The following is a 15957-nucleotide window of genomic DNA, read 5'->3' as shown; positions in this document are numbered from 1 at the left end:
TTCTGGCTTGTAGAGTTTCTGCTGAGAGATCAGCTGTTAGTCTGATGGGCTTCCCTTTGTGGGTAACCCGACCTTTCTCTCTGGCTGCCCTTAACATTTTTTCTTTCATTTCAACTTTGGTGAATCTGACAATAATGTGTCTTGGAGTTGCCCTTCTCGAGGAGTATCTTTGTGGCGTTCTCTGTATTTCCTGAATCTGAATGCTGGCCTGCCTTGCTAGATTGGGGAAGTTCTCCTGGATAATATCTTGCAGAGTGTTTTCCAACTTGGTTCCATTCTCCCCATCATTTTCAGGTACACCAATCAGACGTAGGTTTGGTCTTTTCACATAGTCCCAAATTTCTTGGAGGCTTTGTTCATTTCTTTTTATCCTTTTTTCTCTAAACTTCCCTTCTCTCTTCATTTCATTCATTTCATCTTCCATCAGCGATACCCTTTCTTCCAGTTGATCGCATCTGCTACTGAGGCTTCTGCAATCTTCGCGTAGTTCTCGAAACTTGGCTTTCAGCTCCATCGGCTCCTTGAAGCCCTTCTCTCCATTGGTTATTCTAGTTATCCATTCTTCTAATTTTTTTTTCAAAGTTTTTAACTTCTTTGCTGTTGTTTTGAATTTCCTCTCGTAGCTCAGAGTAGTTTGATCGTCTGAAGCCTTCTTCTCTCAACTCATCAAAGTCATCCTCCATCCAGCTTTGTTCCATTGCTGGTGAGGAACTGCGTTCCTTTGGAGGAGGAGAGGTGCTCTGTTTTTTAGAGTTTCCAGTTTTTTTGGTCTGTTTTTTCCCCATCTTTGTGGTTTTATCTACTTTTTGTCTTTGATGATGGTGATGTACAGATGGGTTTTTGGTGTGGATGTCCTTTCTGTTTGTTAGTTTTCCTTCTACCAGACAGGACCCTCAGCTGCAGGTCTGTTGGAGTTTACTAGAGGTGCACTCCAGACCCTGTTTGGCTGGGTGTCAGCAGCGGTGGCTGCAGAACAGCGGATTTTCGTGAGACCACAAATTCAGCTGTCTGATAGTTCCTCTGAAAGTTTTGTCTCAGAGAAGTACCGGGTTGAATGAGGTGTCAGTCTGTCCCTACTGGGGGGGTGCCTCCCAGTTAGGCTGCTCAGGGGTGAGGGAGCCACTTTAGGAGGCAGTCTGACCGTTCTCAGATCTCCAGCTGCGTGCTGGGAGAACCACTACTCTCTTCAAAGCTGTCAGTCAGACAGGGACATTTAAGTCTGTGGAAGTTCTTGCAGAGTTTTTGTTTGTCTGTGCCCTGCCCCCAGAGGTGGAGCCTACAGAGGCAGGCAGGCCTCCTTGGGCTGTGGTGGGCTCCACCCAGTTCGAGCTTCCTGGCTGCTTTGTTTACCTAAGCAAGCCTGGGCAATGGTGGGCGCCCCTCCCCCAGCCTCGCTGCCGCCTCGCAGCTTGATCTCAGACTGCTGTGCTAGCAATTAGCGAGACTCCGTGGGCATAGGACCCTCCGAGCCAGGTGCGGGACACAATCTCCTAGTGTGCCGTTTTCCAGGCCCGTTGGAAAAGCGCAGTATTAGGATGGGACTGACCCGATACTCCAGGTGCCGTCTGCTTCCCCTTTCTTTGACTAGGAAAGGGAACTCCCTGACCCCTTGCGCTTCCCGAGTGAGTCAATGCCTCGCCCTGCTTCGGCTCGCGCACAGTGCGCTTCACCCACTGTCCTGCGCCCACTGTTAGGCACTCCCTAGTGAGATGTAACCAGTACCTCAAGCAGAAATGCAGAAATCACCCGTCTTCTGTGTCGCTGGGGCTGGGAGCTGGAGACCGGAGCTGTTCCTATTCGGCCATCTTGGCTCCACCCCCCTGTAAATTCTTTTAAAATGTAAAGCTCAAAGAAAATATGGATTTCATGTGTTTTTTAGTACTGCTGATGGTTTTGGTAGATGTGTGTGTTAGTCCATTCTCGTGTTGCTATAAATAACTGTTTGAGGCTGGGTGGCTCACGCCTGTAATCCCAGCACTTTGGGAGGCTGAGGTGGGTGGATCGCCTGAGGTAAGGAGTTCAAGACCAGCCTGGCCAACATGGTGAAACCCTGTCTCTACTAAAAATGCAAAAATTAGCTGGGAGTGGTGGCGCACGCCTGCAATCCTAGCTACTCAGGAGGCTGAAGTGGGAGAATTGCTTGAACCTGGGAGGTGGAGGCTGCAGTGAGCCAAGATTGTGCCACTGAGACTGGGTAATTTATAAAGGAAAGAAGTTTAATTGACTTACAGTTCCACATGGTTGGAGAGGCCTCAGGAAACTTACAATCATGGCAGAAGGGATAGAAAACACGTCCTTCTTCACAGGATGGCAGGAAGAAGTGCTGAGCAAAGAGGGAAAAGCCCCTCACAAAACTACCAGATCTCATGAGAACTCACTCACTACCACAAGAACAGCAGCATGGGGGTAACTGCCCCCATGATTCAATTACCTCCCACTGGATCCCTCCCACAACATGTGGGGATTATGAGAACTACAATTCAAGATGAGATTTGGGTGGGGACACAGCCAAACCATATCAGTAGAGTTACATTTATCTTTCCTCTTGGGATTTTTGATAATGCCTGGTTAAAATTAAATCTGCCACCTAAGTGACCCACATGAAAAGTGACTAAGTCACTTTGTTTTCATTAGACATATCTTTAGTTGCATTGACTTCATGTTTTGCTTTGGCTTGAAATTTTAAGATTGCTCTTACTAACATGTTTTAACAAATACATATGTGATATGGTGTGGATTCATGTCCCTGCCCAAATCTCATGTCTGATTGTACTTCCAGTGTTGGGGGAAGGGCCTAGTGGGAGGTGATTGGATCACGGGGGTGGATTTCCCTCTTGCTGTTCTCATGATAGTGAGTGAGTTCTGATGAGACCTGGTCATTTAAAAGTGTGTGGCACCTCCCCTTTTGCTATCTTCCTCCTTCTCTGTCCATGAAAGATGTGCCTCTTTTCTCGTAAACTTCCACCATGTTTGTAAGTTTTCTGAGGCCTCCCAAGCCATGTTTCCTGTACAGCCTGTGAAACTGTGAGTCAATTAAACCTCTTTTCTCTACAAACTACCCAGTCTCAAGTAGTTCTTTATAGCAATGGGAGAATGGCCTAATACAAAAGGTTGGAACCTGGAAGTGGAGCATTGCTATAAAGATACCTGAAAATGTGGAAGCAGCTTTGGAACTGGGTAATGGGCAAAGGTTGGAACAGTTTAGAGAATTCAGAAGAAGACAGGAAGATTAGAGAAAATTTGGAACTTCCTAGAGAATTGTTAAATTGTTGTGACCAAAATGCTGATAGTGATATAGACAATGCCAGGCTGAGGTGGTCTTAGATGGAAATGAAAAACTTATTGGTAACTGGAGCAAAGGTCACTTTTGTTTTGCACTAGCAAAGAGGTTGGAGGCATTGTGTTCCTGCCCTAGAGATCTGTGGAACTTTGATCTTGAGAGTGATGATTTAGGGTAACTAGAGAAATTTCGAAGCAGAAAAGTGTTCAAGATGTGACCTGGCTGCTTCTAACAGCATAGGTGATCTGAAACTGGAACTTATATTTAAAAGGGAAGCAGAGTGTAAAAGTTTGGAAAATTTATAGCCTGGCCATGTGGTAGAAAAGAAAAACCCATCTTCTGGGGTAGGAATTCAAGCAGGCTGCAGAAATTTGTATAAGTAAAGAGGAGCTGAACGGTAATAGCCAAGACAATAGGGAAATGCCTTGAAGGCATCTCAGAGAACTTCATGGAAGCCTGCCCATCACAGCCCTGAAGGCCTAAGAGGGAAGAATGGTTCTGTGGGCTCGGCCCAGGGCCCTGCTGTCCTGTACAGCATTGGGACACTGCTTCCTGCATCCTATCTGCTTCAGCTCCAGCTGTGGCTAAAAAAGCCCCAGATACATCTCAGGCCACTACTCTAGAGGGTGCAAGCCATAAGTCTTGGCAGCTTCCAGGTGGTGTTAAGCCTATAGGTGCACAGAGGGCAAGAGTTGAGGTTTGGGAACCTCTGCTTAGATTTCAGAGGATGTATGGAAATATCTAGATGTCCAGGCAGAAGTCTGGGGTAGGGGTGGAACCCTCATGGAGAACCTCTACTAGGGTAGCACAGAAGGGAAATGTGGGGTTGGAGCCCCATACAGAGTTTCTACTGGGGAACTGTCTCATGGAGCTGTGAGAAGAGGGTCACCATCCTCCAGATCCCAGAATGGTAGATCCACCAATCCATCAAAGTGGGGGCTGTACTCTGCAGAGCCATAAGGCTGGAGATGCTCTAGGCCTTGGGAGCCCACCCCTTGCATCAGTGTTGCTTGGATGTGAGAGATGTAGTCAAAGGAGATTATTTTGGAGCTTTAAGACTTAATGACTGCCCTGCTGGGTTTCAGACTTGCATGGGACCTGTAGCACCTTTGTTTTGGCTGATCTCTCCCTTTCAGAACAGGTGTATTTACCCAATACCACTTGTTTTTTATTATGCAGGCTCATAGGCAGAGGGACTTGACTTGTCTCAGATGAGACTTTGGATTGTGGACTTTTAATGCTGAAATGAGTTAAGATTTTGGGGGACTGTTGAAAAGCAATGATTATATTTTGCAAAGTGAGAAGGATGTGAGACTTGGGATGGGCCAGGAGCAGAATAATACGGTTTGGATTTGTGTCCCCACCAAAGTCTCACATCAAATTATAATCCAAAATGTTTGAGGAAGGAACTGGTCAGAGGTGATTGGATCATGGGGGTGGATTTACCCCCTGCTGTTCTTAGGATAGTGAGTGAGTTTTATGAGAACTGGTTGCTTAAAAGTATGTGGTATGTTCCCCCTCACTGTCTTCCTTTGGCCATGTAAGATATATCTCCTTCCTGTTTGCCTTCTGCCATAATTGTAAGTTTCCTGATACCTCCCTAGCCATCCTTCCTGTACAGCCTGTGGAATTATGAGTCAATTAAGTCTCTTTTCTTTACAAGTTACCCAGTATCAGGTAGTTCTTTATAGCACTACAAGAATGGACTAATACAATATGAAAAGCAAGCATTTATTTCCTCCTATTTAGGTACATAAAAAAAGCACCCAATAGTCAATAAGAAAAATAGTTTAGCACATTTGATATCTCCAAAGGAAAAGCACTTTGAGAATTTTAAAATTGCTATTTGTAATTATAAATAAGTGATTTGATAATTACTTAAATAAAACTGTTTTTGAATACTATCATGCCATACAGTTTTAAGGACTATGGCAAATATGAAGTTTGTATTCTATTACTAATAATAAGACATGTATGTGTATAACCCAAAAATTAAGCAGTAGAGATTAAATGCCATCTAAGTGGTAGATAAAATAAATGCTTTGTGACTTTAGAAAAAAACATAACTCTTATTGGTGACAATAAAGATAGTCTTCCTGGAGGAAGTAAGTAAACAATCTGGAAGAACCAAATATCGGACTGAATATGTTCTAAATTTTTTTCCTCCCACTCCTATATATGGAAATAATGGAAGAAACAGATAAGTATTTCTATTTGCAAACAAATAAAGTAAATTTCTAGGAGTTTATAATTGGCTAATATTGGGTGTCAACTTGACTGGATTGACACATGCCTAGATGGCTGGTGAAGCATTGTTGCTGGGTGTGTCTGTGAGAGTTTTTATAGACTGACATGTGAGTCTGTGGACTGAGAGAAAGACCCACTCTCAATGTCGGTGGGTGCCATCCAATGAGCTGGGGGCTTGGCTGGAATAAAGCAGTTGGAAGAAGAGAAATACTCAGCTTGCTCTTGCTTCCTCTCTCTTTCTTTTCCCAAGTGGGATATCTTTTTCTCTGCCTACCCTTGGACATCAGACGCTAGGTTCTTAAGCTTTCGGCCTCTGGGACTTGGACCAGTGGCCTCCTGGAGCTCAGGCCCTCAGCCTCAGACTCATGGCTGCACTCTTGTGTTCCCTGTATCATAGGCTTTCAGACTTGGACTGAGCCATCCTATCAGCTTCTCTGGGGGCCACGGTACCAGCTTCTCTGATTCTCCAGCTAGTAGATAACCTTTCACGGAACTTTGTCTTTGTGATCCTGTGAGCCAGTTACCCCTAATAAATCTTCTTCTTTATATAGCCTATTGTTCTGTCCCTCTGGAGCACCCTGACATATATCATATATATATTACTTGGTGATAACTCTCTCTCTCTGTCTCCAAGTAACAATTCCAGGAACACAAAATGTAGTCATTAAAAGTTAAAGATAAGTTAAAGATTAATACATATTTTTATTACTAGTAAACTTAGCAACTGAGGAGAGCATTAGTATATTGGAACATGAAACTAAGGATATTTTCCAGAACAAAGTACAGAAATATAAAGAGATGAAAAAAATAAGTTATGAGACACAGAATGGCTGTGGAATACACATCCTTCTCAGTGCTTGGATTATTCTCAAAGATAGACCATATATGAGACCACAAAACAATTCTTTAAAGATTCAAAACAATTAAGATTATGGGTGGCCGGCGGGCGAAGAAACGATAGGCTGAACAGCTGTCAGCAGTGAGAGAGGGCGGGGATGCAGCCGCATGGACACAGAGGAGGCCAGGCCAGCGAAGAGGCCCGTCTTCCCGCCCCTCTGTGGGGACAGGCTCCTGAGTGGGAAAGAAGAAACGAGGAAAATTCCAGTCCCAGCTAACAGATACACACCATTAAAAGAAAACTGGATGAAGAAGATATTTACTCCTATTGTCGAACATTTGGGACTTAGATACGCTTTAACTTGAAATCATGGAATGTAGAAATCAGGACTTGTAAAGAAACCAAGGATGTTAGCGCTCTGACAAAAGCAACTGATTTTGTGAAAGCCTTTATTCTCGGCTTTCAAGTGGAGGATGGGCTTGCCCTCATCAGGTTGGATGACCTCTTCCTAGAGTCTTTTGAAATTATAGATGTTAAACCCTTAAAGGGAGACCATCTATCCAGGGCAATAGGAAGAATCGCTGGCGAAGGAGGAAAACACGATTTCACCATAGAGAATGTGACACGGACGCGGACAGTTTTGGCTGATGTGAAAGCTCACATCCTTGGCTCCTTCCAAAACATCACGATGGCAAGAATTGCCATTTGCAACCTAATCTTGGGAAATCCTCCTTCCAAGGTTTATGGCAATATTCGAGCTGTGGCTAGCAGATCAGCAGATCAATTCTGATTTCAAGTCAGAGACTTTTTATCTTGCCTTTGGACTCTGGAGAAAAATACTTTCTTTACGAGTGGTCACAAGAAACCATCTGAAGAATTTCAGTCACTTGAAGCCTCCGTCCCTTCTTCTATTCTCAGCCAGAAGCATAAACAAAAAAGGAAGGTTTAAGAGTATTCACACTCAACAGGTTTTAGGATAATTTAAATATAAAAAATTGATTCTATTATTATACTTACACATGAGGTATAATTTATGATTATTTAAAATCACATGTAGCAGATTGCATAGTTTATAATCCTCTCAGGGAAACTTCTTGTTTAAACAGCTCTATGTGAATTTATACTTTTATATTTATAAATTTAAAACCATAAAAATTTATAAAAGTTTCTTCTTTATAAATTGTAATTTAATAGATTATTTCAGGGAAACCTCTTGGAATAATGACCCTTCCTTAATACTGGGTGATATGTGAATATTTTTTTGTAGGGGAACAGGGGAATGGGATCTCACCTTGTCATCCAGGCTGGAGTGCAGTGGTGCAAACTCAGCTCACTGTAGCCTCTACCTCCTGGGTTCAAGTGATCCTCCTGCCTCAGCCTCCCTAGTAGCTGGGACTAGAGGTGTGCACCACCATGCTTGGGTAATTTTTTCTATTTTTTGTAGAGATGTGTTTTGCCATGTTGGCCAGGCTGGTCTCGAACTCCTGACCTCAAGTGATCTGCTCGACTTGGCCTCCCAAAGTGCCGAGATTACAGGCTTGAGCCACCGCACCCAGCCTTGACGTGTGGAATATTTGAGAGGTCATAAGCAGTGGTTTTGGCGATACTATAGTATATGAATCAGTAAGAGCTCATCTTGGAACCTGTTTTGCAGTTTTAAAAATTAAAGACCTACATGATAGGGTTGATGTGAAGAAAGTTTTATTTTTCAAATGAGTATTTAATGAAAGTATACATAACCAGTGTTGGGTATACAGATACTTCTCAACTTACGATGGGTTTATGTCCAGATAAGCCCATTGTGAGTTGAAAATAGCAAAAGTTGACCATCATAGCTTAGCCTACCCTAAAAGTTCTCCGAACACTACATTAGCCTACAATTGGGCAAAATTGTCTAATATAAATCCTATTTTATAATAAAATGTGTTGACTATTTCATATAATTTTTGAAGGTGACACAGAAAGTGAAAAACAGAATGGTTGATGGTTGTGTGAGTACTTGAAGTATGGCTTCTACTGAGTGAATAATTCTAAAGTTGAAAACTAATAAGTTAGAATCATCATAAGTCTGTTTTCTCTAAGTTGTAAAGATGAAATGATAAAGAATGTTTTTCCCACCTAAAAAAACTATGTTTTATAAATGCAGATTAGCTAGTTTCTGCCTGTTGAAATAGTATATGATTATTTTATACATTGTAAAATGGAAGGAACTTACTTTATTAAATGTGACTTTAATACAAAAAAATGTAGAAAACTTCAAGAAAACAAACTGATGATACATCTTAAAGAATAAGAAAGCAAGTGAAAACCAAACCCAAAATTACCAGGAGAAAAGAAATAATATCAGAACAGAAATAAATAAAATTGAAATGAAAAGAAATAATACCAAAGATCTATGAAACGAATGTTAGTTTTTGAAAAAATAAACAAAATTGACAAAACTTTAGCCAGACTAACTAAACTAAAAGGGAGTATGCGAATAAATAAAATCAGAGATGAAAAAGGAGACATTACAACTAATAGCATAGAAATTCACAGGATCATTAGAGGCTACTATGAGCAATTATATGCCAAAAAACTGGAAAACCTAGAAGAAATGGACAAATTCCTAAACACATATAACCTACCAAGATTGAACCATGAAGAAATCCAAAACTTGAGCAGACCAATACCAAGTAATGAGATCAAAGACATAATAAAAATTCTCTCAGCAAAGAAAAGCCCAAGACCTGACGGCTTCAATGCTAAATTTTACCAAATACATAGGGAATTCCACTCAAATTATTTCAAAAAATAGAGGTGGAGGGACTACTTCTAAACTCATTTACCAGGTCAGTATTATCTTGATACCAAAACCAGACAAATATATCAAAAAAAGAAAAAAAAAGAAAACTACAGGCTAATATCCCTGATGAACATTGATGCAAAAATCCTCAACAAAACTCCAGAAAATTGAATTCGACAACATATTACAAAGATTATTCATCATGACTAAGTGGGATTTATCCCAAGGATGCAGAATGGTTCAACATATGCAAGTCAATCAATATATCATATCAACAGGATGAAGATAAAAACCATATGATCATTTCAATTGATGATTAAAAAACATTTGATAAAGTTCAATACCCCTTCAGGATCAAAACCTCAAAAAATTGGACATAGAATGGAACATACCTCAGCATAATAAAAGCTATATAAGACAGACACATACATACTATTACATTGAATGGGGAAAAATGGAAAGCTTTTCCTCTAAGATCTGGAACAAGGCAAGGATACCCACTTTCACCACTGTTATTTAACATACCACTGGAAGTCTTAGCTAGGGCAATCAGAAAAGAGAAAAAAGAGCATCCAACTTGGAAAGGAATAAGTCTAATTTTCCTTGTTTGCAGATGTTAGGATCTTATATTTGAGAAACCTAAAGATTCTACCAAAAAAAATTGTTAAAAGTGATAAATTCAGTAAAGTTTTAGGATACAAAACCAACATACAAAAATCTGCAGTATTTCTATATACCAACAGCAAACAATCTGAAAAGGAAAAGAGAAGGTAAAATAAAATACCTAAGAGTGAACTTAACCAAAGAAATGAAAGATCTCTACAATGAAAACCGTAATACATTGATGAAAGAACTCAAGACAACACAAAAGTCGAAATATATTTTATGTTCATGGGTTGGAAGAATCAATATTGTTTAAATGGTCTATATTGTCCAAAATGATCTATAGTTTCAATGAAATCCCTATTAAAAAAAACCAATGACATTCTTCAAAGAAGTAGAAAAAACAATCCTGAAATTTATATGGAATCACTAGAGACCCAGAATAGTTAAAACTATCCTGAACAAAAAGAAAAATAAATTGGAGGAATCATATTATCTAACTTCAAATTATACTACAGAGCTATAGCAACCAAGGCAGTATGGTACTGGCATAAAAACAGATACATAGACCAGTGGAACAGAATAGAGAACCCAGAAATAAATTCATACATCTACAGTGAACTCATTTTTGACAAGGATGCCAAGAATATACATTGGGTGAAAAGTCAATCTCTTCAATAACCAGTATTGTAGAAACCAGTATCCATATTCAGAAGAATGAAACTAGATCCCTATCTCTCATTTTATATAAAAATAAAATCAAAATGGATTAAAGACTTAAATCAAAGTCCTTAAACTATGAAACTACTACAAGAAAACATTGAGGAAACTCTCCAGAACATTGGCCTGGGCAAAGATTTCTTGAGGAATACCCCAGAAGCACAGGTGACCAAAGCACAAATGGACAAATGAGATCACATCAAGTTAAAAAGCTTCTGAACAGCAAAGAAAACAACCAATGAAGTGAGAAGACAACTCACAAAGTGAGAGACAATATTGGTAAACTACTCATCTGACACGGGATTAATAACCAGAATGTATAAGCTCAAACCACTCTATAGGTAAAAAACCTAATTATCTGATTTAAAAGACTTGAATAGACATTTCTCAAAAGAAGACATGCAAATGGCAAAGAGGAATATGAAAAAGTGCTCAATATCATTGATCATCAGAGAAATGCAAATCAAAACTACAGTGAGATATAATCTCACCCAGGTTAAAATGGCTTTCATTCCAAAAGTCAAGCAATAACAAATGTTGGCAAGGATGTGAAGAAATGGGGACTCTTGTATACTGTTGGTGCAAATGTAAATTAGTAAACCACTATGGACAACAGTTTGAAAGTTCTTCAAAAAACTAAATATATAGTTACCTTACAATCCAGCAATCCTACTCCCAAGTATATACACAAAAGAAAGGAAATCAGTATATTGAAGAGATATCTGCATTCTTATGTTTATTGCAGCACTGTTCGCAATAGCCAAGATTTGGAAGCAACCTAAGTGTCCATCAGCAGATGAACCGATAAAAAAAATGTGCTACATATACACAATGGAGTACTATCCAGTCATAAAAAGGAATGAGATTCTGTCATTTGCAACAACATGAATGGAAGTAGAGATGATTATGTTAAGTAAAATAAGCCAAGCAGAGAAAGACAAACATTGTATGTTCTCACTTATTTGTGGGATCTAAAAATCAAAACAATTGAACTCATGGAGATAGAGAATAGAAGGATGGTTACTGGAGACTGGGAAGGGTAGTGGGGATTGGTGGGGAGTGTGGATGGTTAATGGGTAAAACAAAAGAAGTAGAAAAAAATGAGTAAGATCTAGTATCTGATAGCACAACACGGGACTATACTCAATAATAATTCTACATTTAAAATAACTAAAACAATATAACTGGATTTTTTGTAACACAATGGATAGATGCTTGAGGAGATGGACACCCAATTTTCCATCATGTTATTATTACATATTGCATATCTGTATCAAAATATCTCTGTACCTCTTACATGTGTACACCTACTATGTACCCACAAAATTTTTTAAATTAAAAAGAGATAAATTAAATCCTATTCAGGAGACTTATAGGGTAGGTATAGTTTTGTGAACCAGGAGAGCAGTTGCTTACCTTTTTAGGGTGAATATTCTAAGAACCCTTACATTTGGTACTATGTTAGTCATATTTTACAAGACTGGGGCCCTGGAGGTAACACAATTATTTCATGTGTGAATTTATCATGTCTCCCAGAAAGGTTGTAAGCTTTGGCAAAGGAAAAAATGACATATTTTTTCTGCCCTTATAGCACCTAAAATAGTGGAATAATACAGTAAATACAGTATAACATAGTGTTGACTGGAGTGTAACACAAATGTAGTAAATGCTCAATACACATTCTACTTGTAGTTTTACTACTGACCACTACGTCTTGTCTTCCCAGATCACTTTATCATGTGGAAGAAATGAATCACTTAAAGTAAGACTAAGAATAAAATGTGCAGTAATAAAGTATACCTAGGAAAAGGAATTATTGCTAGAGATAACAGAGGTCAACAACATAATTATGAATTGTGTTAGCTTTCATTTGGTGTGTAACCAACTACCACATACTTAGTGGTTTGAAATAACACAAATTATCTTGCTTTCTATAAGTCAGAAGTCTGGGAAATGGGTCTTTTAGGGCTAAAACCAGAGTGTCATCAGAACCGAGTTCCTTCTAAAGACTCTAAGAGAGAGTTCCTTCTTTGCCTTTTCCAGCTTTAGAGGCTACCTTCATTTCGTGTCTGGTGGCCACTCCAGCAATGCCACAACTCCTATCTCGGATTCCATCCTCATATCTCCTACTGACTCTGACCCTTCTGCATTCCTCTTATAAGGCTTCTTGTGACTATATTAGACTCACCTAGTTCAGAATAATATTCCCATTTCAAGATCCTTAACTTAATCACATATGAGAAGTCTCTTTTGCCATGTAAGGTAACATATTCGTTTGTTTTGAAGATTAGAACATGGACATCTTTGGGGGCCATTATTCTACCTACCACACAAGTCAATATTTGCGTAGAGAGTTTGACATTTTTTAATAATAGGAAATGCAAAATGTATGTCTTTTCATTTTGCCACATAAAATCAAAGATATCTGGATTAAGTATGTTTGGAAGATCCCACAATGAAATGTGTTTTGATGTTTCAATAGCAGATGTATCACCCAGGGACACTCTCTTTAGAAAACAGCAGGAGCCTCCTGCCTGCTCTTTCTTCTGGCTTAGAATTCATCTTCTCACCAGCTGCCAGCTTTAAACTACAGTGAGCCTCTCAGTTTACAGTCCTTTCAAGCTAAAATCTGTTACACTAGTAGAGAAATTGCAATACTTATGTAAATCAATAATTGCAATGTACATGACACCATAAATTCATAGCATGCCTAGAGAGTTGCTAGCTGCAACGTACATGTTTGGCATGTTTAGCCTGTCAAGCAACCTATACAATGTAACTCATTTGCATATATACCTAGGTATAGCTTCAATTTTGACTCATTTTTTAAATAAAGATATAACAATTCTGGATTAAAAAATTTAAAAATTATTAAGAAAACTCTGTGTTCAAATAATCTAAATTATGTTGTAAGTATTTTAGGAAGTTCTTTAGGTCTTCAACATGGTAACATTTCTGAGTAAGACTGCAAGCCTCTTAACAGAGCTTTTGCTCCCCCTCTCTGACTCCGATCTAAATATAAGAGGTGCTACTAGAAACTGGAAGTGGGCTCAGTGGTGATGGTTCTAGGTGACCTTAGGCTCTAGAGTTAGAAATTGTATTTTCTCTGTTAATTTTAGCTCCTGTTTCTGTGTTAGTGTTTAAAGTTAATCATACCTTTGTTTCCTCTCTACATCATCTAGGGCTTGCATGGCAATAGTCATTATTGATTTGTCAAGTAGGTTTTGAGCACCTATCTTGTTGGGTCAGTGTGAAAAACTGAAAATACAATGACGAGCAAGCCAGGATATGATGTCTACTTCATAAAAACCTAGTCTACTGGGGCCAGAGGAGGAGGGATGGTCTTGACAATGGTACCAATAACACATCAATATAAATACAGTTGTGATAAGTGTAGCTGAGAGAAAGTACAGATGAGAACAGATAGCAGTAGATTTAATCTAGCTGGAGGATGAGAGAAGATTGCCACAAGAAAGTACTTTTAGGCTGAGGTGGGACAAACAAACTCTATTTGAGGATATTTTTTTCAACTAGTCATTTTCTCTTCCAGTACATCTATATGATGAAACTTGACTTGGATCTTCTAGTTTACTTCTTGCACAATCCTATTTTCTGTGGCTTCTGTGCAACAAAGACATGGTGCCATTCATCATTGTTTCTCCAGGGCCTATGCTCATCGTGGCTTTGGAAATGCAGTTATATACAGGTCTTCTTTATCAAATTCATTCTTCTTGAATGTATTGAGGCTCAATTTAGAAGGTTTGATTTTCAAGTAGGGTTTGTCTGCAGCTCTCTCTCTAGCCAAGTGACAGATTTCATGGCAGTGCTTTCTGCTGTGGGGGCTATTTATCTCTTCCATTTGGAAAACCCACTTCCAGCAAGCAATCTACTTTTATGCTTGAATGTGCCTTTACTCCCTTTGTTGTGATTATCTCACTCAAGTTATGAATTAGAACAACTTAGTAACCCTACTCAGCATGTTTCTCAAGACTTATTTCAAGTAATTATATGCATCTCCTCATAATCTAAATTGGTAAGCATTTCTCTAGAAAGTGCTGTGATATGTTTCACCATTGTATAAAAATTTAAACTGACAGATTGATGATCGAATTTGATGTTTCATGTAAATCTCCAAAAGAGGCTACTTTTTGTTATACTTGGATATATCTATGATGTTATAGAACAGAAAACTTCATCTTTCATTGTGAGAAGACATTCTACTAACATTGGGAGATTCTGTTATTTCTTTGACACAATCTAGAGCATAGTTCAATTCTATGTAGTCATCCTGTGAGGAGGGACTATGCTTACTGATTAAGAGCCTTGGCTGGAAAATAAGATACTCTGGATCTGAATGTCAGCTCTGCCCATGTCAGCTGTGACCCTGGCAGAATTTTGCAGCCTCTAATGTTCTGTTTCCTCAAAAGAGATAAATAATTGACCTATGGACTTGTTGTGGGGATTAATCAGGTTACGCATTGTGCAGTGCCTGGTACTTCGTAAAACACTCGATGCTATTAGTACTGAATGTTATACCACATCTTGGGTAGTATTGTAGATGCTGGGTCTCACAATTAGGGAGGTTGTGGTGCTGGAGGAGTGACATATAGTACCAAGTGAATCACAGATCCTGTATGGAGAAGTGGGAATGACAAATCTACCTGGGATTAGAAGGTGGGCAGAGAAAAGTGGATTTAGAAATACTTTTCAGGTCAAGTGACCTTTGAAATAATTCTTGAAGAATAAAAAGTATTTTGCCTGTGGAGCAGAGGGAGAAGAGTTTTGGAGGCAGAGGAAGCATCAAGAGAATGTGGAAAGTGCCTTGGTAAACAGGAAATGACAAGGAGCACAGCGGGACTTTTGCATTGAGGACACGCTGGGGAGGATGTGGCCAGGTAAGTTGGGGACAAGTTATACAGACAGTGAAGCCCTTGTTCAGTACTGAAATCCAAACAGATGAAATATTGCTGAGAAGGGATTTCAGCTAGTTCAAGCAGCTCAGTGACAGCATATATCACAAGGGATAAGTCTATATATTACCATTCGTCAGAGCTATCAAGCTATCAAAATATTCTCATTCTTAGCTATGGTAGTTTACATACATCATTCAGTGTACCAAAGTGCAATTTTTACATGTTTTCTGAAGGTCTTAGAACCATGCATTTTCTCCAAAATATACAACCTTCAAACTGAAAGTAATCTCAATATATGCTGCCAAAATCATGTGAAATGAAATCTTATTTTGCCAGCCCTAACAAAATTGTGAAAAAGGTCAGGCTTGTCTTTCATTTTCTCATTCTTTGTCAATTTATCTCAATCTATATACATGCCTGTAAGATATACCCTGAATTTTATCACATCTCATCACTTCCATAGTTATCACTCTAGTCAAAATCAGCATCATCCCTTATTAGGACTATTGGAACAGCCTCCAAGATAGTCTGTCTGTTTTCACTCTTGTTTCTTTATTCTCTATTCTATAAG

General features: G+C 39.2%; 1 pseudogene; it reads left to right on the top strand.

The window, feature by feature from the left end:
* Positions 1–6467: 6467 nt before the first annotated feature.
* LOC100596012 lies at positions 6468–7155 on the top strand (annotated as a pseudogene).
* Positions 7156–15957: the final 8802 nt, after the last annotated feature.

The sequence above is a fragment of the Nomascus leucogenys genome, chromosome 6 (genome assembly GCF_006542625.1).
Source record: "Nomascus leucogenys isolate Asia chromosome 6, Asia_NLE_v1, whole genome shotgun sequence".
NCBI classification, from domain to species: Eukaryota; Metazoa; Chordata; class Mammalia; order Primates; family Hylobatidae; genus Nomascus; species Nomascus leucogenys.
Note: the sequence above shows the minus strand (reverse complement) of the source record. Positions and strands in the feature narration are given on the sequence as shown.